At 36.9% G+C, this 27,860-nt stretch overlaps 1 protein-coding gene across 2 annotated transcripts in view; it reads left to right on the top strand.

The window, feature by feature from the left end:
- Positions 1-27,860, top strand: part of SYT1 (synaptotagmin 1) — a 583,887-nt gene that overhangs the window by 288,137 nt on the left and 267,890 nt on the right. For both annotated transcript variants that reach the window (XM_067559902.1, XM_067559903.1), the window contains one exon: positions 10,030-10,089. The gene's annotated coding sequence lies outside the window, so the exon portion shown is untranslated. The remainder of the gene's footprint in view (positions 1-10,029; positions 10,090-27,860) is intronic.

The raw sequence follows: 27,860 nt of genomic DNA, 5'->3' as shown, positions 1-27,860 counted from the left end.
CTAAAGTCAGTAGCTATACTGTAAAGAACCTAAATTAAATGTTTCCCCACAACAAATAGAAACAATAAATTAAATGGAGGTTTAGGTCAAATGTGTAGTTCCACAAAGATTTACAAAATATTTCTATATTTGCTATATTTTTTAGCATCATTAGTGAAAGTGGCCCAATTAAAATATTTGCCATATGTCTTTTAGAGTTTCAAATGGACCTGGTCTGAATTTTCCTTGATACAGAGATATCAACATGGAATACGGCACATTTTATTTTAGCTGAATAAATCAGCTATCCCTATCAGATGTCTTCTGGCAATATCTGGTTGAGACTGATGATTTTGTAGCCTAATGCACTATCAAAATGTCTCTTCTTCACTCAACTATGTAAGGAGCAATAACCTTAACTGCCTTTTTTGCTGTTTCCAGACACCTGTACCTAGATGCATTGCAATGCATGATGTGTTGCTTTCTGATTGGACTGTCAAACTTTCTGAAGATGTTTTTGATGGTTCCTGAACTGTCCTTTCATGTGGATTTGCAAAATCAGAGCTTGTTGTATAGTTGTATCCTGTCACAAATTGCTTGTATTTAGCCTGCATGGGCTGCTTCTCTACTACGCTTTGGATAGAGTCCAGAGTAATAACTGCATAAAAGAAGTTAGGACTGAACGCTCTAGTCTCCATAGTGTTTGCCTCTAGTTTTAAGACAAAAGAAGTCCATGGTATTTGGAATTTTTATCCTTAGCACCCCAAAATCTGCATTACAAGAATTGTGTTTATTTGTAAATTATTATAATGTTAAGTAGGACAAAGTAGTGCACTGCAGTGTCTAAATGCCTTATCAAAAGACATTATTTTCTGCCAGCAATAGGACAATCAAGTACCATAGCTGTATGATCTGATAACTTTACTCATTTAGGCCCAACCCTCCTTCCCAGGACACAACCTGAATTCCAGTCAGGTTGTATATGGGGTAGCTCCATAGGAAAGAGATAAATACCTGTGGAACAGCTGTGCTGCCACTCTGCAGCTGCAGTTTCTTAAGCAATGAGACTGCCAAAGCTCCTATGGTTACATGCCATATCATCCAATCACTTTCGGAGGCCATGGGCATGTAAGGTCTCCTCTCACTGGTTCAGATTAGATCTGCTTCAGCAACTTGTTCTCTGACCAAAAAGTTCACCATTAGTTTGAACTTATATTAATTATTCATAGCTCTCAAATTACATGGGTTTTTCACACAATTACAAACTTTGTCTCTTCCCCCTCTCCCTGCTCCTTCCCTGCCCGTTTTTGCCTTCCAGGAGCTGCCATTCATGCACTCCTCATCTAAGTCTAGGCAAAAGCTTTGCACGGGCACAGAAATCGAGTGACTGGTGCTCAAGCAGAAGTAGTGGAGCACCAATCACATTGATCTCAGCCTCTACTTCTCTAGTGGTGCTATATGCTAATTTCAGCCTTACCTATTACCATGATGATGGCTGATAAAAGTTTGCATGCTGCCAGCCAGGTGGGGAAAACAGGTGGTAGTGGCATTAGTAGACTTGCAAAACAAATGTAACAGTTTTACAAAAACTAGGTTGTCAAGCCTCAGTGGCACCTCTTTAAAGTCCTGTCTTCTTAACTGCTTGTCAGTTCTTTTCTTTTCTTGTTTTACAACTTCTGTGAGTTGCAGAACCATCAACCAATCAAAATGCAAAACCAGTAAAAAAAACCGTATAGCTTTTTCCTCTAATTATGCAGAATATTAATATTCTAATGTCTTATTCCAATGAAGAAGAATGAAGTTGGCATAATAAGAATTCATGTTCTTTTGAAAAAAAAATTATAATGAGAATACAAAGAGACCCTTTTTTTTTTTTTTTTTTTGGTGACAAATCTTACAAGGTTGGAAATATTACAGTCAGTTCTAACACAATAAAACTACTGCTAACATCTTTCAATACTATACTAGGATTACTGATTAATTTATCATTCTAAATGTCTGGTCATTATGATCTAAAATACTTTCACTGATGCTGTTATTACTGTCCATTTGCTATTTTGGTGCTATTAAGTCCATTTAATAATACAGGGCTAGTAATCATTTGTTTGGTAAATTTGATTAATAACCCCCTGTCTATTTTAGCTTGAAAATAAAATAGGAATGCCCACTTTGAAACTTACAAGTAATGGTTTTATCAACAATTTCAATATGCTCCCATTTAAAACTATTAGTGTTTATGAATTGGGTAGCAGACTTTCACAGCGTCTTAAATAAATGGCCCCTGGGTGACTATGACTACAGACACAGGAAGAGACAACAGGTCAAATCATCTTCTGGTGCAAAGGGCATAGCTTTACTAAAGCTTTTTTCTTTTTCTTTTCTTTTCTTTTTCTTTTCAACCTTTTGTTTTACAGTAACTTGTAATGTATTTGCCATTAAGCCAAATACCCATAATCATCATAATCATCACTTTAAGAGGAATCCTATCATCAGTATTAAAACAATAGCAAAAATTAAAAGGAGCTATATATGAGAGAACATTTAGGGTGCCACTTTAACCCCAGTCACTCTTCAACAGCCCACACTAGTTTTAGTGCATTTGTTCTGGTGTACATCAGAGTAATACTGTGGCTGCTTAGCTGTTTGGTTCACTCTTAATAGTTTTATTTGAACTGATGTATCTAAACTGCCAGTGAAGACTGAAGTTGCTGCTGTCTTTAGTCACCCTTTGTGTAATATGGCTATGAAAACAATTCACCCATATAATTATATTCCTTGATCTGCTGAGGTGCTACTCTTTAGAGACTTTTATGGGTGAATTGCTGTCTTACATTAATGCTTTGTTGTAAAGTAGACATTTTATATATATATATATATATATATATATATATATATATATATATATATATATAAAAAAAATCAGACTTTCTGAACAAAAAGATCAGCAGCATTTTGTAACTTGTAATCACATCACACAGTGGATTGCATAGCATGTTGTTGGTTCTTTTGTCCTGTGATAAAAGCAATTAGATATTGAACCTCTTAACACTGAAAGACGGCCAAGTGAGTATCGAAGATACTGAGGTTCTTATAAGTGATTGCAGTTAGATAAACTAGAGTTAGTTGCATAACATACACCAGCAGTAAATGTAAGATCTATGCTATCTGGCTGGAAAGAACTTGGAAGACTGATTAATATCCTTCATTTAATACTGATAAAGCTTTGATTTAGAATTGTGGTGAGCAACCCAAATGTGAGTTCTGAAATCCACTTCATGATAAAAACTATTTTCTTTTAGATCTAAGATACTCAAAGAAAACCTGTCAGATTCCATTTTTATTCCTAGTTTATGTTTAGAAGCAGTGGAGGGAAAAGTAGTTGATTTATTTCTACGATTCTCCATGGGGAAATGATTCAATAGATAGTGGCACCTTTTTGACTTTTTGTCTAAGAATGTCAGAAAATGTTTGGATTCAGATTTGATAAAGTACTGTCACTAATGTTGGTCGTTTCCACTGATGTCATAGGGAGCTTTACCAAGAAAACTGAAGTTAACTTCTGATGCCTAAGCTCCTCAGGACTTACTGGCATTAATATGCACATTCTAATGGTTTTATCTGTGCGTATCTGGGGTATCTCCTAGCAAGTGAAGCTAGATGTAGATTGAATACAAGGGGAAAGCCATAGTAAAGTTTCAGAACTCAGGTGTCTCTTCAGGACCCCCAGATATAAACATGGGTCCTCATATGAATGGGATTCTAAGTGGTGGATTCAAATACTGATCTGTGACTGCGGTATCATTGACTACACAGCTTTGCTTTCACTTTAAGTGCTTAAAATGAGAATGATTTTGTGGGTAAATAAAGGTGTGTCAGTGAAGTAATTAACAGGTTTTTTTTCTCATGAAAAGAGAGCACTGTAATGCCCACTGATTCCTATGATTGTTTATTGATCACGGAGCTCTGGTATCGAGTCGAGCATTATCATGGTTCAGTTATCAGAGTAGTATGTTGTCCAGTGATGTGCTCTTTTGACTTGGGATCAAGCTGAGAATGAATCAGAAGTTGTAGAAAACTACATTATTAAAATCCATTACGATGGCAATGGGGGCGTTGAATCATTCTAGGTTTCTGTCCCTACTGTGCTGCTCCAGTTCAATGAGTCTACCCACTGCAGAAAGAAATTAACAAAGATATTTAAGTTGTGCTTTAGAGGTTGGGCCTTATTAACCAAATTGCCTGTGAGGCCTGGGCTCAGGCCACAATTTTAAGGGGCACCAATAATTTTAAGACAATGAAGGAAAAGGAAGCTAAGCCCTTCAGTCTGGAATTTCATTTTTAAATGTATGACACAGCAGTAGCAACACCTTAAGAAATGAGATCACAAGGGTAGGTAGCGGAGTGAGTTCTGGGTAGTACATGTAGTGGAGAAGTTGGAATGGTGGGGATGGAGGCAGAGAGGCAGGCTGGCACTTAGGAGTGGCTAGCAACAAGTCGTGTGCCAACCAGATTATTGAAGGAGCTGTAGCTGTCTGCCAGCTATGCACAGCAGAGGAACAGCATGTCAATTGAGAGAGGAGGGGAGTAAAGAGGTGAACCTGGATGGAAAAGGAAAGGCTGGCAGGAAAGCACTTTTTGCTACACATTTTTGGTATACAACATAGCAATGACTATTGAACTTCTCTTCCCTTCATTATTTTCTCACCAAATTGTTTGAGTCATCACCCACAACCATGCAGTACTGACATATTTGTAAAGTAACATGGATATTATTTTCTACTGTATACTGACTACCATTTGTTTATATGGTGGTGAATGCTGTCATTTAAAATTTACTAATTTAAATGAGTGTTATGTAGTCTCTTTGTTTTTCCTGTGTGTATTTAAAAACAGTTACATTAAAGGCCTGAGTTCAGACAGTAATGACCTGAATAGTGCCTGTTTTAATGTAATCTCTGCTTGCTGACTGCTGTTCCAAGAATAAAAATTTAAGCCCAAAGATTTAATGAAATCCCTTGGGATTAGTGCTCACTGTGTTGAGGAAATTGCATATCAACCTTTTCTCTGCAATCTAACCATAAGGTTTGGTGTCTGAATAGGAGGATGTCCAAGAGAGACAGCTCTGAGTTCATCAATAATTTACATTTTTTGTAATTTACAAACCTGATATTTGGGATTCTGTTGCTATAGTAATTCATCTGGGCCTGAATGGATAGTGTTTTAAGTGGTGGTTGTATAGGGATTCACAGTGTGTGCTTTAAATCCCATGCTAAACTAATCCTTAGATCTGTGCTGTGACTTATTTGAGGCTTCATCAAAATCAGTGTTACTTACAGTTAATGTTACAGATATAGTAAGCAAATTAAGCTTCTTAAATATTTTAATATGAATATTGGAAAAGAGTTTGAAATTGCACTATACTGCAACTTTTATTTAAATATGTGAGGCACTTAACAACTTTGTTGCAGATCAGGAAACTGGAAATTATGTAGGTTATGTGTTTTGATTTAAGATACAGACAAGCTTTCTACATAATATTATATATCAGAATATTAATTTGGCTTTCCTAGGTACCAGTTTTATGTCTTAAGAACATCAACAAGATAATCAACATACAATATAACTTCAGTCTTCAAATAATCTGTTTTTCTCTCTCAGTGATGGTAGCCAAGGTTCTCAGACTGAGAAAATAATTTTAAATTCTCATCTGCTTTGCTGACATTAAACTAAAGTTACTATTTGCATTTGAGGTTTTAAATCCAGCTTCATAAAGCCAAGCAGTTTTATTTCACACTTTGGTTTCAATTTGCATGGTTTTTCAATCCCAAAATTCAAAATGAAACTAATTTGAAATCACCTGGTATCTACATAACACCATAAATCTGCCCAGGTTCAATGAAAAATTCCTAGGCTTCTCAGTGAACCTGAGCTGAGTTTCAAATTTACTACAAAACCAAAGTGAAGCATTCATGGATACCAAGGCCAGAAAGAACCACTGTGACCATTTAGTCTGACCTTTTACATAGCAAAGGCCATAGAACTTCCCTAAAATAATTCCTAGAGCAGATCTTTTAGAAAAACATCCAGTCCTGATTTAAAAATTGTCAGTGTTGGAGAATCCACCACAATATTTGGTAAGTTGTTCCAGTGGGTAATACACATTCGTGTAGCTTCTGTTTTTTATAAGAAAAGTTACATGCAGCTCAAATTATAGCCAAATCTGTCATATGCTGCCATTACTTTATTATCCCAAAATAAAAAAAGTCCAGTTTGGAAAATATTCCGAATGTTCAAAAGAATAGATATGTAAATACACAATAAACTAAGCAGAACCTGTGCATATTGATGCAAAAATTTAAGGAGATCCAAATTGTTCTCTCCATACAGAACAGACTTCCCCATTCATCTCTAGGGAGTTGTATGTACAAAACAGTAATGAAATAAAATAGTCACAGATGGTCCAACAAGTCTCAAAAAATGTTTAATTACTACACAGCTACTGTTTTGAAAGCAGGTCTCCCATGAAGAATGAAGTATAAAATAGAAGGGGGCTAGTTTACTAATGTTTTTATAATGTAGAGGGTTCCATGTCTCCAGTAACAAGTTCCAGTCTATTTAAATTATTTAAAACAAAACAAAATCCTGCTCATCAAAAAAATTATAGGTGACATTCTGGCTCAATTGAACTCCCCTTGCCAATGGGTTAGGATTTCACTCTATATCGACATAATTGGTATATTGGACAAGGTTTATTTTTGTGGTCCAATTTTGATCCCCTTACTTAATGAAACTGTTCTCATAGTAGGGTACTACTCCATGTAACTGGAGATGGAGGAGTTAGAATGAGATCCAAAATGACTTTATTTTGTTGGGTGAGTAATCATGAGTAAGTGAAATAGAAGTTGCAGGTTATTTACGTGACTATTTAGTACCCTGAAGTTTTTTGTAGACACCATATGTACAATATAGATTATGCTTCAAAGAGATATTGTAAAATGCAGCCAAACATATCTAAATGTATTTATTCTGCTGGTGTTTCTAAGAGCTTTCATTAGAAATTGTGTCCTTTCAAATGCCTTTGAAATGGAACCAAGTCGCGCAAAAGACTAGTGTGACAGATGCTACATCTGTAGCTTTGGAAATGTAGTTGTCACTGCAGGAGATCTTTCGCACTGAAGACCCCCAGGAGCCCATAACTAAAGCTCACTAAATTAATCTTCCAGCACATCTCATCAAAAATATTCTGTTTAATAGTAATCAATAGAAGCACAGAGGAGCTCCCATTGTAAAGTCATTTTTTAGCTTTCTTTTACAATTATGTATTTTATTTATTTTGTATCTCTATTGTATTTCTGAACCCTGATAGTGACTTTGAGAAAAAAATTCAGTATTTAGTCTAGGCACAGATTTCTGGTCATTGTGTCTGATTTTTTTTTTAATTATTTATTCAAGTAGGTTAATATGTCAAAAACTGTAGCCTCGTCTGTGTACCTTTACTACTTTCAGGGAAACTCCCTCTGCCAACACCAAAGAAGGTAGGCAGGCTCTATTTATTTTTCACTTAATAAACTACATGACTTGATCATGATGCTGCATAATTTTGTTTCACTTTTTTTCTGTTGTCTGGGCATGGCCTATATTTTTATTTAGTCCTTTTCAATTAATACTGAAGTAGGGATCTATATTTTTATAACTTTCTTTTTACCATAAAGACAGAGAATGTCAGAGAAATAGTTTTCATCTGAGACACTTAGTAATAATATGACACAGCTTGACACAGACAGCTTATATAAACAGAGTAAGACCTAAGACAGTATACAAAAGAACAGGTGTGACTGTGTGTGTTAATTTCTTTGAGGCTCTGTCATTATTGCTATTCTAATACTAAATGTACAGATGGACCTGGACGAAAACCCTGGATCTGAACACCAGAGCTGTTTTGGATCAGAATTCCTAGCTGAAGCATACCTTTAAAATGAGCCAAATGTGAATGTTCTACAATTTGGGAAGGTTCAGATTTGGGTCTGAATTTCAAATCCTCAAATTTTGGAGGGTTTGAACTAAAGATTGATCTAGAGGTTTGGTTCAGCCCACTGCAGAAATAAGAAGCTGAGGTTAGGAATCTGGATTAGGCCCTGCAATGGCAGAATCAACAGAATTTATATTGTATCTAAGGATGACCAAAGTGATTGTTCTGTATGCCTGCATGAGATTATTCACGGATGAATTAAAAAATCTGGGGAGGAAATTAGTTAATCCCACAGCTATGTGTTTCATCAGCACCTATATTATTGTAAACATAACCTCTTCTTTTTGAAATTATGGTCTCCTATAAGCCTCCCAGTCAATTCTCTATTGCTTTATTGCTGCAGAACTTCCCATCATTTTGTCATATCATAGATACCAGAGACTCTGCTAGATGGAGCAGCTAAAATATATTGTTTTGAATTTTTTTTTAATGTTTTATCCCAAAGCCTACAATTTCTTTTTCAATACGTAAGTCAACCATCCAGCTCCATTGTCCAACCAGTCTCTCTAGCTATGACGTGTGAAAAAATGGTTTCTGGGGCACCACAATGACTGGAAGAAAAGCACAGGAGCTAAAATTAATATTTTAATAAAAAAAGGGTGAAAAGCAGATTTAGAATAATTTACGTACTGAGTCCCTTGCTAATTGCGTCATAAAACATATTTGCAGGGTTAACTAATTTGGAGTGGGATGGTGGAGGGAATCACAATTTATATATTTTTTTAAATATGCTAAGGATTGGTACAATACAGTTTAGAAGTTTTCGAAGAGTCCAGCCCTATGTACTGCCGGTGTAGAAACGCTGACATAAAAGTAAAACTATATTTACCTCTTTGTAACCCTCCACTTGGCTTCCCCTTCTCCACTGCATCAAACAAATTTCACCTCTTGACTTTTAAGTTCCTTTACAGCTTGGCCCTGCCCTACATTTTGTCTCTTATGCTAGCCACCATCGAGTTCTGCCAATGATGCCTGCCTTTACCTATCACTCCAATTTTCCCTCAGACACCGTCACATTTTCACCATGCTGCTGTTATGAATGAGGATTGCTTCTTGTAACAAACTGTAAAGCCACTATGTCATGTTCCTCCAGATTCATCTCTGTTGCGATGCCTATAAAACACTCAACAGTGGTCGGGCAGCTGGTATGCTGTGATCACTGCTTATCATGATAACTGATTGCATGACGAGGTGGGGTGAGGCATGAGGCATCCCTACAGCATTTTCCCCACTCTTCCTCTGGTAAGGAAGAGAGAAGACTGTGGCAGTAACTGGGGACATACACTGTTTCCTCTCGCCTCTTCACTTTCATGGGGACCCTGTTCAAGAGTTAATACAGTCCAGGTGTGAATTTTAAATGGAATTCCAGAGGCCATTGCCTCTAGATGAAGGCCTGTCAAAATAAGAGTTGGGGAAAGCCTCAGGAGTGCCTCAGAAGCCCAGATTTCAGAAGATATTGGACAATCCATGGGTTCTGGGGGCCGAACTCCCTGCTTCTACTGCAGGATAAAAGAGTTGTGACCACTGGATTCAAAGGAATCTTTGAAAAGGGATCCCTGAAGATTTTCCTCCCACTCTGTCCCATCCCATGGGAAACCTGGGCAATAAATCTTCAGGTATGTCTACGCTGTAAATGAAGCTGTGTTTGGAGCATGGGTACAAATACCATGGTAGCTTTGATTTAGCTGGCATGGGTAACAGTGATAGTAAAGATGTGGTGACACGACCTAGTCACCCAAGCCCACTAGAGACACTGTGTATGTTCTCGGGTTGCTGGTCCACACCAAGGTCTGTACTGTCTTACCTTCACTGCTGTTGTTAAAGCTAGCAAAATTAGTACTATCTAAATCTAAGCTAATGTTGGGTATGCCAACCAGGTTGCAATGACACCTGCATTTGTGGTGTAGACATATCCTTAGTGCGTACACAAGTTAAATTAAAAAGGGTGAACCTGTGACATGAAATAAACTAAACAATTTGTTTTATGTATATGAGAAATCAAATTAATGTTTTTCTTACAGAAACTTGGAATCCTGAATGAACAAAGAAAATTGTTGATTGCAGAATCTGTATTGTGAACAGTAAGTAGTTTGATTACACACTATAAAGCTGAATATTGTTTTTTAACCTTACTGTAGGTAACTTTCCACGTTTGCCTTTCTTCTACCTGTGTAAGAAATTAGTGTAGTAAGCAATTTCAATTTCATTTCACTAGAGTGGATTTTTATTTATTTATCATATAATCTTCTTAGATAAGATTATGATAATCCAGGCAATGTATCTTTATGTCAGCACATAATGAAAATATTGGTGTTGCTGGTTTTTTTTTTTTTTAACAAAACTGCATTGTTGTAACACTGAAAGTTAGCAAAGTAATAATAATTGGTCAATTACTGGTCAAATCTGGGATTCCATGTAGTTTAGTGATAAAACAATAGTTGGCTTTTGGGTTTATTATAAACAGTTCATTCATTGTGGACAGGGTGAGGAGAGAGTTCTGTGGGCTCATGTTAGCTATTTAGTCATTAATTCAGAACCACAAAATGCTGACATAGTCACCTACAAGCTTAAAATGTACAGCTGTTCTGTAAAGATTAGTCTTTGATTTCTACTGCTTCAAAATGCATTAGGAAATTAAAATGTCTGCAGGGATCCAACAATGAACCATGGTGTCTGTGGATATTATTGGTATCTTCTTTTAAAAGACTTTTTCAAGTTGGTGATGAAGTACAAATTGTGACATGAAAAAAATGCAGACAGTGCTTTCATTTCCAATCCTCAATAGTGTTCTTTTCAGGAAGTAGCAAAAGGTATAGTGGTCCTGTATCTTTCGGTATCAGAGAAGACAACTCTCTGAGAGCATAAAAAATGTGTTTAAAACATTTCTATTTACAGTTCAATCCAAACAGCTACTGTGCATTATGCAATAGTAGAGGCCACCTCTTTGGGGCAGAATATTGTGTACAGTATGTATTGTACATAAGGCACATACTGTTCTATACTACACTTTGTATGCTGTATTATAGAAATGAGAGATTTCATTGTCATATTTGAAATCACTATTCAGATAACTAGTTTGTTGTATAATCCTATATAGAATATAATAGAATCATTGTATTGTGTATTGTGAAGACTTCAGCAACACTGTGTGGCCAATATACGTTGACTACACAGAAGATCCTTAGGAGGCATGGGGGGAAGTTATATGTAATTTTTAAAAGCCATAATACAGCCCTTGATCTCTGGATGTACCCAGGTTCAGGAAATGGTTTTAAGATTCAGTTAATCACTGACACCATGAAAGGAAGTGTGTGACATTTTGTTAATGCTGAGTCAAGTGTAATACATCTTTGAAAACCTTAAGTTCTATCTTTCCTGTTGTTCAGATAGCACCCAAAAGTATACCAGTAGGCACCAGTAGGCACTTTAAAAAAATGTTGTTTTCTGTTTAAAAGATAAGCTCCCTGAGGCATAGACATGCTTTCACTGTGTGTTGGTAAACGTTTATCTATCAACCACTATTATAATTGCACCCAACCTTTAGCTCTTGTCTTATTTTCCATTTTTAACTGTACTAAATATATTTTTATTATTCTTTCAAAATATATTAATTTTTTTACACTTTGTTCATTCCCTGCAACTTTAGTCAATTCACCCCAAATTTTACTCTTTCTTGCAATCATTTTTCCCTATTTTCTATTGATCAAAACCCCTAGCAATTCCCCCTCCCACCATATAGCCACACAACAACCCATAACCTCACTTCCTAGCTTCTCACCACACACTCCCACCCAAAAATCATCCTATCTTCCTCCTCACAGAGTTGGCTCTTAATATGTTTCAGGTTAAAATATTATAGAATACAAATCAACCACTATGGGTAAAATTGAAATTACAAGCTGTACTAGTGTCCTAAACTAGACAAAATGTTGAGTTTCCAGTGTGATGTGAGATAGAGGTTATGTGTCAAAGAAACCAGATAATGCAGTGAGTAAGTTCTCACACCTATATCTAAGGAAGTTGAGGAGGATTGCAAAACATGAAATATGGATGAGCTGCTGCAATTTGTATTTGAAGTTTGACCTGCAAAACGATCGTTTTTTGACATTGGAAAAGGTGCAGATAAATCAATTATAATTTTGCCTCAAGCGCTTAGGTTCTAGCAGCAGATCATTGATAAAGGTGAACATGGATTTTAGCTACTCCCTAGTATTTTGTATTACATAAATGGTTTATGCATAACAAGAAATTTCCTGAGCCACTATATTTCTGTGTATAGAAGGTGAATTTCTCTATCCTCCCTACAAATGCACATATTCACACAAGTCCTCCTTACCTGCCTTCCTCTGCCAACTGGCCAGAACTTTTTAAATAAAACTGCTATTTCAAAAGAGTCTGGATTTATTTGTGTACATGGAGAATAAATTAATCAAATTTTACTGGTGCTCCATCACATACAAATTCCTTCCCTCCTGCCGGCCGAATAGGGTGATGGAATCTTTTCAGAGTATCCATTAGTTAATTTATCAGATGTGATATTATGGTTATAGAATACAAATGCCCTATCCATGAATATATAATTACAGACATGGAAAAATACAGTGATTATTTAACACCCGCTTCTGAGTATATATTAGAAATTAAACAAAACGTAGTAATGAAATTATTTTTCTCTCTCACCCATCATCTGTAATAAGCCACATTACTAACTTGATCAGGCTATATATGCAGCCATATAGAATAAATTCAACTCACATTAGCTTTGCACCATTCAGCTTAATGTTTTTCACATGAATTGTACATTCCTTATACACTAGTACATTGTTATTCATTTGACCTGCGATAATAAATTATATATTACCATTTTAAAGTATTTTTTTATTTCTCACCGATTTCTCAAAATTCAAAATAGATCTTGAAACTTCTAGAGTTAAGGTGCAAAACCACAGACCTTATCTCAAAAATGGAGGAATACAATGAATATTGCATTAAATGCTCAACTTGCTTAGTTACAAAATGTGACATAATTTTAAATTATGTTGATGTCAGCTAACAGTGCACTTGTAGGTGCCCAGAAAATGCACAGAAGACACACTTCTTCAGTTATATAGCCTAAGGCCTTAGTTCAGGAAAACCCTTAAAGATGTGCTTAATTTCTGGCAAATATTTACATCCCAAAGTTAAGGATTTGCTGAAGTGCTGTCCTGAATCTGGATGCTTTCCTAACTCCCATTGACTTCAGTGGGCTTTGGATCAGGTCCTAAACTTACAAATGGATCTGCATGAGCATATCCCTGTGTTTGCATGTAGCCCTGTTGACTTCAATGCAGCTGCACACCTGTGCCTGTTCTACCAGTGTACATATGATTGCAAGATTAGGGGCTTGATGACAGACCATTGAAGATATAATACACGCTAGCAAGGTAGATGAGCAAGGAAAATCACAGGTTATGAATGTACAATTATGCACTTCTTTGTTTAGGCAGGCGTATGTCTAATCTATGTGTCTCCAATGGGTTTTTGTTGTTGTTAAAAGTGTAAGCAGAAGTGTATTTTTAGGAGTGTCTCAGGTAAGATTATGATGTAGTCTTGTTCAGTAGATTTGTAATATAGGAATAATGTCCTCCAAATCTATAAAGCTCTGCTTAAGAAGAGCATCTGTATTCAAGACAGCACTTAAGCAAGTACTTAAATTAAGCATGTGCTTAAGTCCCATTAAAGCTAATTATCCTATTAACATTGAAGTTAACATATTATTTTTTTAAAATCCCTATGTATGACCATTGTGTTGCCTAGAGTTTAAAAGATCACAACCATATCATTGTTACATCTTTGATTGCTTGCAATAGAACTAGTGATATCTAAGGGGCTGATTAATTTCCCATCTTCACTTCAGTGACTCCACTGACTTCAGTGGGAGCTGGATCAGGCTCTAATGCTCTTCCTAGAGCTCTGCTCATTTCTGTTTATTTTAATGAGAGTTCATGCAAAGACAGAAAAAGATCTTGGAAAGGGCAGCCATTTTAGTCTTTGCTTAAAAAGCTTAGCAACCAAAGTAAGGGGGGAGAGGGAATGATTTGCCAAAAGGGGAAGAGAGAAAGCCCTAGGGAAAGCAGAGTACTTAATTTTAAGATCCCCCAGTTATAAATAAGAGAAGTAAAATAAAAGTGAAATATAAACTATTTTGTGATTTTTAACTTTTACCATCTTCATTTAAAATGCAACAGCCTTTGTCATTTGGCTTTGGTATTTAAAAAGTTCAAAATTGTCTGGCTGTGGAGCAAGAAAAGAATGTTGCAATATGTGTACCACAAGAGGTGTTCATCATCCTTACACATTTAACTGCAATCAGATTTCATCTGTCATTACACATATTTTGGTTTATCATGTAATTGACAGCTTTGATGGTTTTTAATGGCTGTCTGTTTAATGACAGGGTTTTTTCCATTATTCATGCATAATAAAGACAAATTTATGTAATATAATATAAATTAGGAGACTGCTCAATTCAACAATCCGTGCATGAGGAGCTTGGTGGAACTATCATCTGCTACAATGAGATCAAAGTGGACTTATCCTACTGAAAATAATTGCACGGGCAGTTTCACTCCATTACTTCTAGAGGAATTGAATTCGTGTTTTACTTATTAGCTCAGGAACACCCAGAATTACAGTGTGGTGTTTACTCTAACATCTGTTCTGAAAGCTACCATATTATAGAACATTCATATATTGGTCCAAGAAACAAATATCCAAATGAACAGATCCCATGAGAAGCCAATGTTTTGATTTTGGAATGATCAATTTTGTATAAGATGAATTTATAAAGATTTGAAAAAAATGCATCAGTGCTTTCTGAATCATTCAAGACAATCATGATAATGTTATGTTTCATTAAAATAATATACATGATTTAAAATCTAGAAGCAGCATGCAGTCAGACTCATTCCCTATGCTCTTAGTTTTCTGATTGCCCATCAAGACTTGTGTGCGTATACTACATCTAGGGATAAAATAATTCATTCTAATACTCACACTACCTGACTTACTCCATAGTGTTCTCACATAAATTGGTTTTACATAATTTCTACAAAAGTACAAATGTTTTGTTAGTGCAGGATATAGCATTTACATAGAATAATATGATTTATTTATTTTCCCCCTCATTTTGTTGTCTTATTAGAACTGGTGAAAGCAGTACATTCCTCATGACTTGCCTGCTCATGAAATCTTCTGCACAAAAACTCTGTTTTCCTTCCCTCATCACCTTTCTGTATATGATATTACAGATACAGCATTACATTTTCAGCTGAGAAACCTCAGACATAGATTTAGATTCTGTAGTGCTTTGAGATATACTAGTTATGCAACCTAATTTTGCAAAATGGCTGTCTACATACTTCCCTGGGGCTTCTGTTTAGTTGTCGTCTATCATTTTAGCACCTTGATTGATTATTCTCTGCTATTTAATTTATCTTCTGCTTCTTAGCTTTTTCTTCAGTTGGCAAACATACTTTTCTAGACACATTTTCAAATGCAGTGCTTGCCAAGTGCCCCAGAAGTCACATTTTTCTTTGTTGAGAATGTAGCCATTAAAACAAATGACGGGCTGATAATATTTTGTCTATTGTCCATGGGCTCTAAATCTGAAATTAGTGGCTATGTCAAATTTTCCATTATAAACCCAATTTTCACAGGGTTTTCAACTCCATGGTATAAATTAATTCTGACATGAGGACGCAGCCCTGAAACTGTGTGTGCGTGTGTGCGCACCCACCCACTCCTTTAATATACCCCTTCACCTCTGGCTGAGTTACTGAAGTCCTCAAATCATGATTTAAAGACTTTATACCCTATAACTGCAAATTTACTGGTGCAATATGCTTCATTTTAATTCACGGAATATTTTCACTTTAAAATAGGAAATTAAGCACATATAGTGTTAGGTTTATTAACTTTTGACATTTTGAAATATTAAATAACCAACACACTGTTGTGACTTTAAACTAGGTAACTACACACTCCTAGGAACATTTTTACATTTAAAAAAAATTCAAAGGTATTTTGCATAAAGACTTAGTGTGTATGTACATGTGGCAGCAGGATTGACCCTAACAATGACTTACCATAAAAATCCCAAGGGAACTACAGGAGTTTATTGGATATGTGATCCATGAATCAAGAAAGCTTTAACTTTTGAATTTCTTTGCTTTCCTTGTTTTGTGTTGCAGCTTATAGACCTTAAGGCCAGAAGGGAACCTCGTGATTACCTGGTCTGATCTGCACATCACAGGCCACGGAACCTCATCCACTCATTCCTTAAATATAGGTATAACCTCTGGTTGAGTTATTTCAGTCCTCAAATCATGATATAAAGACATCAAGTTACAAAGAATCCACCATTTACTTTATTTTAAACCAACAAGTGACCCATGTCCCACACTGCAGGGGAAGGCAAGAAAAAACAAACCCAGGGTCTCTGCCGACATAACATGGGGAAAGATTCCTTCCTGACCCCAAATATGGCAATCAGTTAGACCCATCAGCCAGACACCTGGAAATGAATTCTCTGTAGTAACTCAGAGCCATCTAGTGTCCCAGCTCCAGCCCTTGGATATATTTGCTATTATCAGTTGCAGATGAGCCACATGCCATTGTACACAATCTCATCACAGGATCCCCTACATAATCAGGCTCAGTCTTGAAACTATTTAGGTTATTTACCTCCACTGTCCCCTCTTGGGAGGCTGTCCTAGAACTTCAGTCCTCTGATGGTTAGATGTCTTCTGATTTCAAGCCTAAATTTCTTGATGGCCATTATCCATTTATCTAGGGCCAACATTGGCACTTAACTTAAATAACTCCTTTCCCTCCTTGGTGTTTAACCCTTCAATGTATTTACAGAGAACAAACATCTCCCCTCAGCACTTGTTTTGTTAGGCTAAACAAGCCAAGATCCTTAAGTCTCCTCTTGCAAGGTAAGTTCTTCATTCCTCTGATCATCCAAGTAACTCTTCTCTGCCCCTGTACCAGTTTGAATTAATCTTTTTTAAACATGGGAGATCAGAATTGTGCCCAGTATTCCAAATGAGGTCTCACTAGTGCTTTGTATGATGGTACTAACACCTTCCTATCTCTACTGGAAATATGATACCTTATGCATCCTAGGATTGTATTAACTTTTTTCATGGTCACATCACATTGGCAGCCCATAGTCATCCTGAGGTCTTTCTCTTCCTCTGTTGCTTGAAACTGCTACATCCACAGCTTATAGCAAAAAAATATTGTTAGTACATGACCTTGCACTTTACACTATTAAATTTCATCCCGTTTCTTTTACTCCAGTTTTCAAAGTCATCCAGATCTTCTTGTATGATATTCTGGTCCTCCTCCATATTGGCAATAACTCCCAACTTTGTGTCATCCACAAATTTTATTAGCACAGTCCCACTTTTTGAATGAATGAAATGAAACATTAATGAAAATGTTAAATAAGATTGGACCCAAGACTGATCCCTGAGGAACTCCACCAGTAACCTCCCACCAGCTTGAGGTTCACCTTTCAGTATGGCCCATTGTAGTCTCCCCTTTAACCAGTTCCTTACCCATCTTTCAATTCTTGTGTTGATCCCCATCTTCTCCAATTCCCCAATAATTTCCCATGTGGAACTGTATCACATGCCTTACTGAAATCCAGGTAGATTAGATCTACTGCATTTCCTTTGTCTAAAAAATCACTTATCTTCTCAAAGAAAGAGGTCAGGTTGGTCTGGCATAATCTGCCTTTTGTGGAACTATGTAGTATTTTATCCCAATTACCATTATCTCTAAGGTATTAACAGAGACCTCTGAACAGTGAGGGTCTTACTCATTATTGTCAATTCTCACAACGGTCCTTATGTACTTTCTCTTTCAAAATGTCTTCCAAGACCTTGAGATCAAACTAACAGGTCTGTAGTTTCCTGGATCACTTTCTTAAAAATAGGCTATTCTCCAGTCATAGGGTAAAACTCCAGAGTTTACAGATTCATTAAAAGTCCTTGCTATTGGACTTGCAATTTCAGGGCCAGTTCCTTTAGTATTCTTGGATGGAGAATATCTAGGCCCCGATTTGGTCCCATTAAGCTGTTTGAGTTTGACTTCTACCTTTGCTGTGGTAATTTCTATTTCCATATCCTCATTTCCATTAGCCACCCTGTCACAACCCCTAAAATCTTCATTATCCTTATTAAAAACTGAGATGCCTAGATTATCTTTAATCTCCACCCCCTCCATAGTGTTTATCAGTCCCACTTCTTCTGTAAAGTGGAAGCTGTAACTTATCTGTAGGGGGGGGTTTCTGGTTGGGGATTGTACATACAATTTTGTGGAAAAAATCTCTGTTCAGAAAAGCAGTTCAAGTAAAAGATTATTAGTATTTTTTTACTACCTATCTCAGCATAGTTACAACTATTCCTGCCTTTAAAAGAACAAATAAGTAGGACTTGCACCTCTACATGATGAAGTCAACAACCTGGCATGCACATGTCAAAGACAGTGTGATCTTGGTTGTTTTTCTTTCATTGGATCAGACACTGTCACTTCAGCCTCCCTCATTCACGGAAAAATCACATTAGTTTCAGATCTGTATTTATTAATTACTGGTCAGTAATCTCCAGACCATATTTCATTAAAATGCTAAAGATAACCAATTTCACAATTCTTTTATACTTCTTGACATACCTTACTGACTCTGTCTCATGACACTATCAAAATTCTCTTTTCTGTCGATCCAGATATTTGACATTTATGGCACATGAGGTTTAACTTTGATTTCTCAGTGGTAAGTTACAAATAACTGCATGTATAATTTAATCTTGCCTGACTGAGATGGCTCTCCAGTGCGGAGATGATGCTAGCTCATGATGTTGTCTTTATTTTCTTCTAAAAATAATTTGATAGTTTTTGGTAATCTCTGTGTAAAGACTTATTCTTCAGTGCTACTTTTCTTGTCTTCCTTCTTTTGCTTCCAAAGATTTCCAATGTAAACTTTCATAACCACCGTAAATATCACATTCTAAGAGAGGTTTTTAATCAAATTTTCAGCCTGTACACATTGCTTTTGTACCTTAAATTAGAGACATTTTGTTCAATTGGCTGAAGATCAAACTTATTTAAATGGGTTCATCCAGAGTGGAAAAGGGTATGTCTGGTACATATTTACATCAAACTTGACCTTCATCTATTTTGAGTCAATGATATGCTGCCAATATTTTAACACTGAGCTTCTTGCAGAGAGGAGGAAGAGAGGGTTGAGAAATCTAGTCATTTATTTTGTTATTAAACAAACTATTTTTCAGAACAATAACCAACGAAGGATACAACTGCCTGGCATATTGTATTAAATACACATTGCTAGAGAAGTTTGTACTTGATTTCTTAAAAATATATTGCAATCCTGATGATATAGCACTGTGTTCATTTTGATATTTGAAGTGGAGTGAGGGGATGAAGACCTTTTAAGGGTGTTAGAATTTCCTCCCCTAGGAATTATTTTTAAAATACCTGTTACTTGGTGCTGCCAAGTGCATTTTAAAGACAAATAGTTTTGCATTGGAGACATATGTTTCTGTTTCCTCTGAATAGGGGAACTGAGATGATTTAGTAACATCCAGAATGTGAGTGAACTCTTTCAGGGACAAGAAAATCACATCTCACTTGAATTTCTTGGAGAGTTAACAAACTACTCCAACAAGTCAAGTGTAACACTGCACTGATTTGAGCTGAAGGTAAAAAAAACTTTTTAATTGCAGGTACACAACATGGTCTAATTTATATTTAAAAAAAGGCAAGACAACAGGTGGCTGCAAACCCAGTCTAAAGCTACATCTTTAATACAATTGTTTATGCCTAGCATTGCTATCCAAATGATATATAAGCAGTACTGCTAACCCGAAACTTTCAAACATCGTAAATCAGGCTGCTGAAAATCTTAAGATTGGCTTAAAAATCATGAACATTTTAAAAACAAGAAGGGTTGTCTTTATTTGCCTTCTGAGTCCTGACACTGCACTTGTGTCATGTTTTCAAACTTTCTCCACAAAAACTTACTACTTTTTTGTCTGAATTGCATGAATCCAGGAGCTGGGGCTTTTAGGAATAAAAAATATTATGAGACCCATGATACCATTGTGAGAGTTGACAACACTGGGTAAGATCCCTCACTGTATAGAGGTCGTTGTTAATACCATAGAGCAGTGGCTCGCAATCTTTTCCATACCGTGACTTTGCCCACAATCATTCTCACATGTAGCAGAGACCCTCCCCTGACATTTAGCACTATAGGAAGGGTCAAGTGGTCTTGACCACTTGGCACTTATTCACATGTCTGCAGGTTCATGATGACTCCAGCTGAGAACATATACATTAGAGAAAGAGGGGGAAAAGGATAACATGTCATTTGGGATGTACAGCCTTAACTATTAATTTTTTTTAATGGAATTGTGATCTTGATGGCACATGACACAGAATTGGACCCTTTAATTGGAATTGGACCCTTAACACAAATAAGGTGTTCAAAGGTTTTGCGTAGCTTTTTAGCAATAATTTAGGAACCCCAAAAGGTCTATTAAAGTGCAGGTTAAAACTATTATCTATGCAATTATGAATTTATTCCATAGACTACAATGATTCTTTCTGGGGAGTTATGGCCTGTTGGACAAATATATATTTAGGGAGCTTTTAACATGTGAATTACTTGCTAGACTATATAATTATGTATTTAGACCTTTCAAAAAAAGTATTAATGCACTGGTATTTATACAAGGAGTGTCTGTTTATGTTCTAAATTGTAAATATAGTAGTAAATCTGCAGGATTTACATCTCAGTTGCAGTATCTTTGTCACTTTAACATTTTAAGTGAAATTTAACAGTTTGTTACTTCACAATCTAGAGAAAGTACCTGAACTGAAGTCAGTGGAAAGACTCCTGTTTAACTCTAATGGTTTTTGGATTAGCAGCTAGTTCCTTATCGATTTGCTTGTAACAAGATGGCTAAAACACTGAAATAGTCTGAAAATCTACTTCTATTTAAAAATAATTAGTCAAGCTATTATATACTTACTTGTGTAAGGACTTAGGGACTTAGCTGGTTCACAGGGGCCATGAGCAAGCCCTCTGGCTGAGGTAATTTTTCACCCATATTTTGAAATATGAAACCTGTTTCCTGTAGAAGTAATAAAGATAATTAATGTTCATACATAATACATGTCATAATACATAATACAGAAATACTGCTTTGGGGGATTATAATCATATTCACCCCACCCAGAATTCTTTACATTGTCTGTCTATGAAGTTGTAGATTGCCCCTGCGCTGAATGCTATGCAATGCTGAACAACCCTGGTAAAGGCCCTGGCACAACACCTTTTGAAGCTGCCTTGCATGCAGGATTAGTGCTCCACTGGGCTTCCCTCTGTGGCCCAGCCAGGGCTAAGGAGGCAAGACAAAGGCCCTGTCTCTTTCCCTTTGGAGTGGGTGACTGGTGATGGTAGATTCATAGATTCCACGGCCAGAAGGGGTCTTTGTGATCATCTAGTCTGACCTCCTCTATAAAATGGGCCATAGAATTCCCCCAAAATAACTCTTAGAGCATTTTTTTTAGAAAAAATCCCAATCTTGATGTAAAATTTGTCTGTGATGGAGAATCCATTGGTAAATTGTTCCAATGGTATAGGTAACTACTCTCACTGTTTAAAAATATGTCTTATTTTCAATCGGAATTTGTCTAACTTCAACTTCCAACCATTAGATCATGTTATACCTTTCTCTGCTAAACTGAAGAGCTCATTGTTACATATTTGTTCCCCAGGTAGGTGATCAAGTCATCAGTAACCTTCTCTTTGTTATGCTAAATAGGTTGACCTCCTTTAGTTTATCACTCTAAGGCAAGTTTTCAAATCTTTAATCATTCTCTTGATTTCTTCTCTCAACCCTCTCCAAATTATCAGCATTCTTCCTAGATAGTGGACACCAGAACTGACATGGTATTACAGCAGGAGTCAGATCAAAGCAAAATACAGAGGTAAAATAAGGAATCCAAGGTTGCATTAGCCCTTTTCCACACAGCATAACCTTGGGAGTGTTAGGTTTAATTGATTAACAACCACTTAGAATCACTGCTTGCCACAATAGAGTCCCCCATCATGTAAGAATGGCCTTTGTTCCTAGATGTTTACATCAACATTTAGCCATATCAAAACACATATTGTTTGCTTGCACTCAGTTTACTAAAGGAGGCAGTTAGCTTTATATCAGTGGCTAGTCCTCTTCGTTATTTACCACTCCCTCAATTTTGTGTCATCTGCAAACTTTATCAGTGATTTTATGTTTTCTTCTAGGTCATTGATAAAAATGTTAAATAAGAGCTAAGAATAGATCTGTGTGGGACCCCACTAGAAACAGACCCTTTCTATGATGATTCCCTGTTTACAATAACATTTTGAGACCCATTAGGTAGCCAGCTTTTAATAATTTAATGTGTGCCATGTTAATTTTATATCTTTGTAGTTTTTTAATCAAGATGTTGTGTGGTACCAAATCAGTGCCTGACAGAAGTATAAGTACATTACATCAATACTATTACCTTTATCACCAAATTTATAATCTCATTAGAAAAGATATTATAGTTAATTTGACAGGATCTATTTTCCATAATCCCATGTTGATTGGCATTAACTATTTTATCCTCCTTTAATTCTTTATTAATCAATTCCCTTATCAGTCACTCCATTATCTTACCTGGGATATATGTTAGACTGACAGGCCTATAATTACCATCATTCTGTTGACCTTTTATTTTTCTTGCACTCAGGGTGACCTGATGTCTCGATTTTATAGAGACAGTCCTGATATTCTGGGGTTTTTCTTATATGGGGGCCTATTGCCCCTCCACCCCTGTCCTGATTTTTCACACTTGCTATCTGGTCACGCTATTCACCCCTTTGTGGAGTTACAAAGGGAGAATTTCCTTGTACTTTTCCCAGTTGCACATCTGCACAATAACAAGTCACAGAGTAGCAGTAAGTTGGTACTTTCCTTGTTTTTATAGCCCATAAGTACCATTTGAGTGGTGCACTCAGATACCACCTGCTTCCTGGGGACCTCACCATGTTTTTTTTATTTATTCATTTTAAATTAAGGAAAGGGAATCATACTTTGGGATGTTCCCTTCTCCACTTGTTTGTCTCCAGGTCTTTACTCTTTGAAGAAACACATTAAGACATTTTTTTCTTAAGTATGATTTTTAATATGAACACTGTTGTCCCCACGTTTGTTACATTCTCTTCCTCTAAACTATAGATTGTGGACACCATGGATTTATTTTATTTGTATATATTTTAAGGCGTGGGAGAAATGTGCCCACAACAGAGACTTCTTTATGCTAGCCTCAGTAATACTGTAGGGGTGTGGTTTAGAGGAACAAACATAGGCTGCAGAGTCGGGAAATCCTGATTGTTAATGCCAGATCTTCCAATAACTTGCTGTGTGCCTGTGGGCAACCTACTTAAACTGTCTCTAAGTCAGTCTCCTGACTTTTGAAACAGGGATGATTGCAATTGCATGCTTGCCAGGGATTTTGTGAGGATAATCCTGCACTGAATTCAGTGGGACTTCTGTCATTGATTTAAATGGAAATGGGACTGGGCCTTTAATTAGTTAATGTTTACACAGCACTTTGAATATATTAAAGCTACATATGTGCTAAATGTTTATTTATTTATTTATTCATTCAAACATTGAAAGTTCCATAGATATCTATTTGCCAGATAGACTATAACTACATAGAAGAAGCTATTATGATGGAATATTAGGTTAATGAATTTTCTCTGCATCTAATTATGTTGAGACCATTTTTATTTAAATTGTTGTTAAATAGAGAAACCTTTAAATTCCTGTTTGTTTTGCTTGACTTCTTGTGGTTTGAAAATATCTGGCCATGAACAAGTCCTATGAACACTCAGAATTCAGTTCCATTATGTGCTTTTAGCCATCATTATCTTTGTTTTTGTTTCCATAATGTCAAAATTTGAGCTGGGGGTTTGAGAGAGGGCAAAGAAGGGGAATGTTCTGATATATTACCATCTTGATCTGCTGCCTCCTTTTTTTTTTTTTTTTCAGCCTACCATTTAGCCCTTCCCCTCCCCCATTTTTTCTTGCCATCATCTCTCCTTTTAGTTTACTCATCTTCCTCTGTATCTCTCACATTTTCATCCATTTCTCCAGATCTCTTTGTCTCTCTTCCCCGTCCCAGCTCCACCCCATTCCCTTTCCCTCTTTATCCTCTCTCGCTCTCTCCAATCCCCAGAAAATGTCCGTGATCCCCTGTGAGACAAATTGTCCTCCTGGGTCTAACGTATCTTCCACTGCCACCCAACATCTGCTTCCCACTCACTAGTTTCTTCCCCATTTCCTGTTTCTTCACGTAACAGTGGTTTCAACAAGTCATGAGTAAGAAGAAATGGGGATTGATTACTCAGTTTTGTGGCTGGCCATGGATCTGTGAAAGAGGTGGAGGTGACCTCCAGCTGGCGGTGCACAGCACAATTGTCATTTGAGTTCTGAGTGAAATAATTGAGAAGAATGAAAACAGTTGCCTTCACATCCACCTCTCATCATCTGGCTGCTGACAGTTCTTGAAGCATGCTACAACAGGTGGCATGGTGCTGGGGTAGGCACTTTGGAGCAGCTTATTTTCTCTACTGCTTTTTTTTTTTTTTTTTTCATTCCCTGACCTGAGCTTCAAGAGTAGCTCTTTGGACACTGGAGGGCTTAGTTTGCCCCACCAGTAAACTGACTCCTGCTGCTTCACTGCTACCACCTCCTCCCCATCTCTAGTCTCTGCAGAAGACACAGTGTAGGCTTTAAATTGACCCAAATGGAGCACTGTTTAAATTAGGCAGTAAATGCTACAAGAACACCTTCCCTCCCCCGTCCCCGCACCTCAGCTCCTTGTTGGTAGTTTAATTGTTAACATTAGCAAATGGAACTGTACCTAAATTATCTGGCTATAACATGCATTGTCTCTGATCTGTTTGAAGAGTTTGTTTGCTACTGTGATTAGGTATTTTAATGAGAGCTCCATGAAACCCTATGTTTATGGGGGGTTTTGTGGTTTGTTGCTGGAACATTATGTCCTCGGTTGTCAAATAGCTTTTGTCAGCTGAAGTTTCAATACTCAGTTGAAATAAATTAAGCAGAAGCACTGGAAAGTGGCTCATTTATACAATAAAACTGAATTTTAAAACACAAACATTATTTTTTAAAAACCCTGCTATGTCCATGAAAGGATCACTGAGATACAGTACATAAAAATACAAATGCTGTGACACAGAGATTATGGAATGCAATATTTTTATAAGCTACTTCTTTGGGTCCAAAACAAAGCTCTCACTCCTTAATCCTAAGTGTCCTTTCATTTGTTGCAATATATTACATCAGGCGTAACCCTCCATGGTGCAACTTCTCATTAACATTAGTTTCCTGGAGGTAAGAAAGCTAATCTGTAGCAATCAATCAACTAAAGATTGACACAACACAGGAAATAAATATGGATGGTTAGGCAAGAAGACATTAGCAGTACATAGATCACAACATCCTTCTTATTCATGCAACACCAACAACAGATAAAAAAGATACAGTATACAGCATTCAATAAATGTATAACTGTTAATAATGTGTCTTTATTGACTTGTTAAACCAGTGTTGTGAGTTAGTGTGTTGGTCTGAAGAAGGAGAATGGGAATGACAGATTATGAGTTATAGATTTCCAGGAGTTATGAGATACAAAAAAATCAGTTAATATTCAAGAGTAAGAACTATGTGACAGTGGTGAATCATAGCTGCATAAAAATCTCAAACCCAATCAGGAGTATCCTTTTCTGCAAATCTTCCAACTTGATTTTTCTCATTTTTTTTCCTGAGGTGCTGGAGATGGAGATCACACTCTCCTAAGGAAATATCCATAAGAGGATCCCAAGCATGAAGGAAGGCTTCATTTTGTTCCCTTTGCATCTTTCTCTGAATTCTTTTTGTAGGAGGTGGGGCTTACAAGGGGGTCAAGCACATTTTAAGGGATACGCTGGAAACATAAAGCTGTCTGGGCACAAGCCCTGTGCCTCTGCACTGTCTGTTGACTTCCTGAAAAGCTTCTAGTTCCCTGGCTCTGTGAGTCCATTGGAACACTATTTCCAATGACTACCCATCTCACAGATGCCCTGAGACACCCCAATAAAGGGATGTCTGTAGTACTGAGAATAGCTATGCTAAAGTTAATATGGAGTCTGAGGACCAGGAGTGAAGATGCCTGTAGCACACCTATACCACCACAGCCTATCCCCTTCTCAGATATGCAATCCAAATGCCACAAAAGTTGCTCCATTGATTAGTTGGCCTTGGGAATGAAGGACAAGTATCATATAAGGGCTGCCCCTACTTCCCATTCCACATGTAGCAAGAGAGGACCATAAAAACAGGGTCTCCTCTGCTGGTTGATCCTGGAATAAAGAGGCAGTTCCTTCCCCCACCCAATAGATTTATAGTGAATTCTTGCTTTATTGAGTTATCTCAGATAAAACCTGTTGGGGTGATCATATTGTGCTAACAGCTTTATGAGAATCATCTCAAATTAGATTTTAAAGAATTCGTTGCAAGAGAGACTTGAATAATTTTCACTTGTAAGGGTTTTTAAATTTAATCAAATGTTTTATAAGTACTGTTCTTCTACAAGGAATTAACAGGAGGAGCAGGTGAACCCTGAAGAAACAGGGTTTCTCTTGTAATTTTAAGTGTCATAAGTAATAAAAAGCTGGAGAAAAGAAATAGGAGATCCAGAATAGTTTCTGTTATAGAATGTGCTCTGAAGTTTTCCATGAGATATTGGCATCATTTTATTTGTGTTACATTAGCCTCTAGATAAACTCAATCTAGCCTATCGTGGGAGAAAGATGTTTTAGAGGAGTGGCAAACAAATAATGTTTGGAATTTTCCCCTGGGTCAGCTTGGCAGAGACTTGGGGTTTTGGTTTTTTGCCTTCCTCTGCAGCATGGGCACAGGACACTTGCAGGTTTAAACTAATGTAAATAGTGGATTCTCTGTAATTTTAAGTCTTTAAATCATAATTTGAGGACTTCAGTGACTCAACCAGAGGTTAGGGGTCTATTACAGGAGTGAGTGGATGAGGTTCTGTGGCCTGCAATGTGGATAAGGTCAGAGTAAATGAACATGATGGTCCCTTCGAACCTTAAAGTCTATGAGACTCTTGAAGGTGAGTGACAAGTGTATAGGCCGGTGAAGTGACTCAGTGAGAGTAATGTGGTTTAGGCAATCTAGAAAACTGCTAATTTTAATAGCATGAATTTGGATGTGTTGGAGAGGAGATTGGCATAAAAAATAAAGATGATGAGTGTGTGAATGAATGGTCTTGGATTTATGAACAGAAAATAAATAGTAGGCTTTTAAATGTTGCAAATCAAAAAGCAACAGGATCTGCCCACCATGTCGTCATGAAAAGAGAAGGCAAGGGAAAAGTTATGGTGGTACGGGCCTTTGTGTTGTGCAGGATGGTGTTATCCACTGTTAACAGATAACTGAGGCAGCTGATTGGATGTGGGAGGAACGATCATGGGCTTATCAGCCATGTTGAGCTTGAAATGATTGTGAGCCATCCAGAATGAGATGTCAGAGACCCTGTAAGAGGCTGAAGTGCAGGAAATAGGTCTAAAATGGGCAGATAGAACTGAGAGCTGTTAGTGTAAAAGTGATGGTCAAACACACGGATGGGATGGGATGAGTTTCTCTAAGGAGTTATCTAA

The sequence above is a fragment of the Emydura macquarii genome, unplaced genomic scaffold (genome assembly GCF_026122565.2).
Source record: "Emydura macquarii macquarii isolate MOO-44397 ecotype Brisbane River unplaced genomic scaffold, CSIRO-AGI_Emac_v2 contig_2205, whole genome shotgun sequence".
Classification (NCBI taxonomy): Eukaryota; Metazoa; Chordata; order Testudines; family Chelidae; genus Emydura; species Emydura macquarii.
Note: the sequence above shows the minus strand (reverse complement) of the source record. Positions and strands in the feature narration are given on the sequence as shown.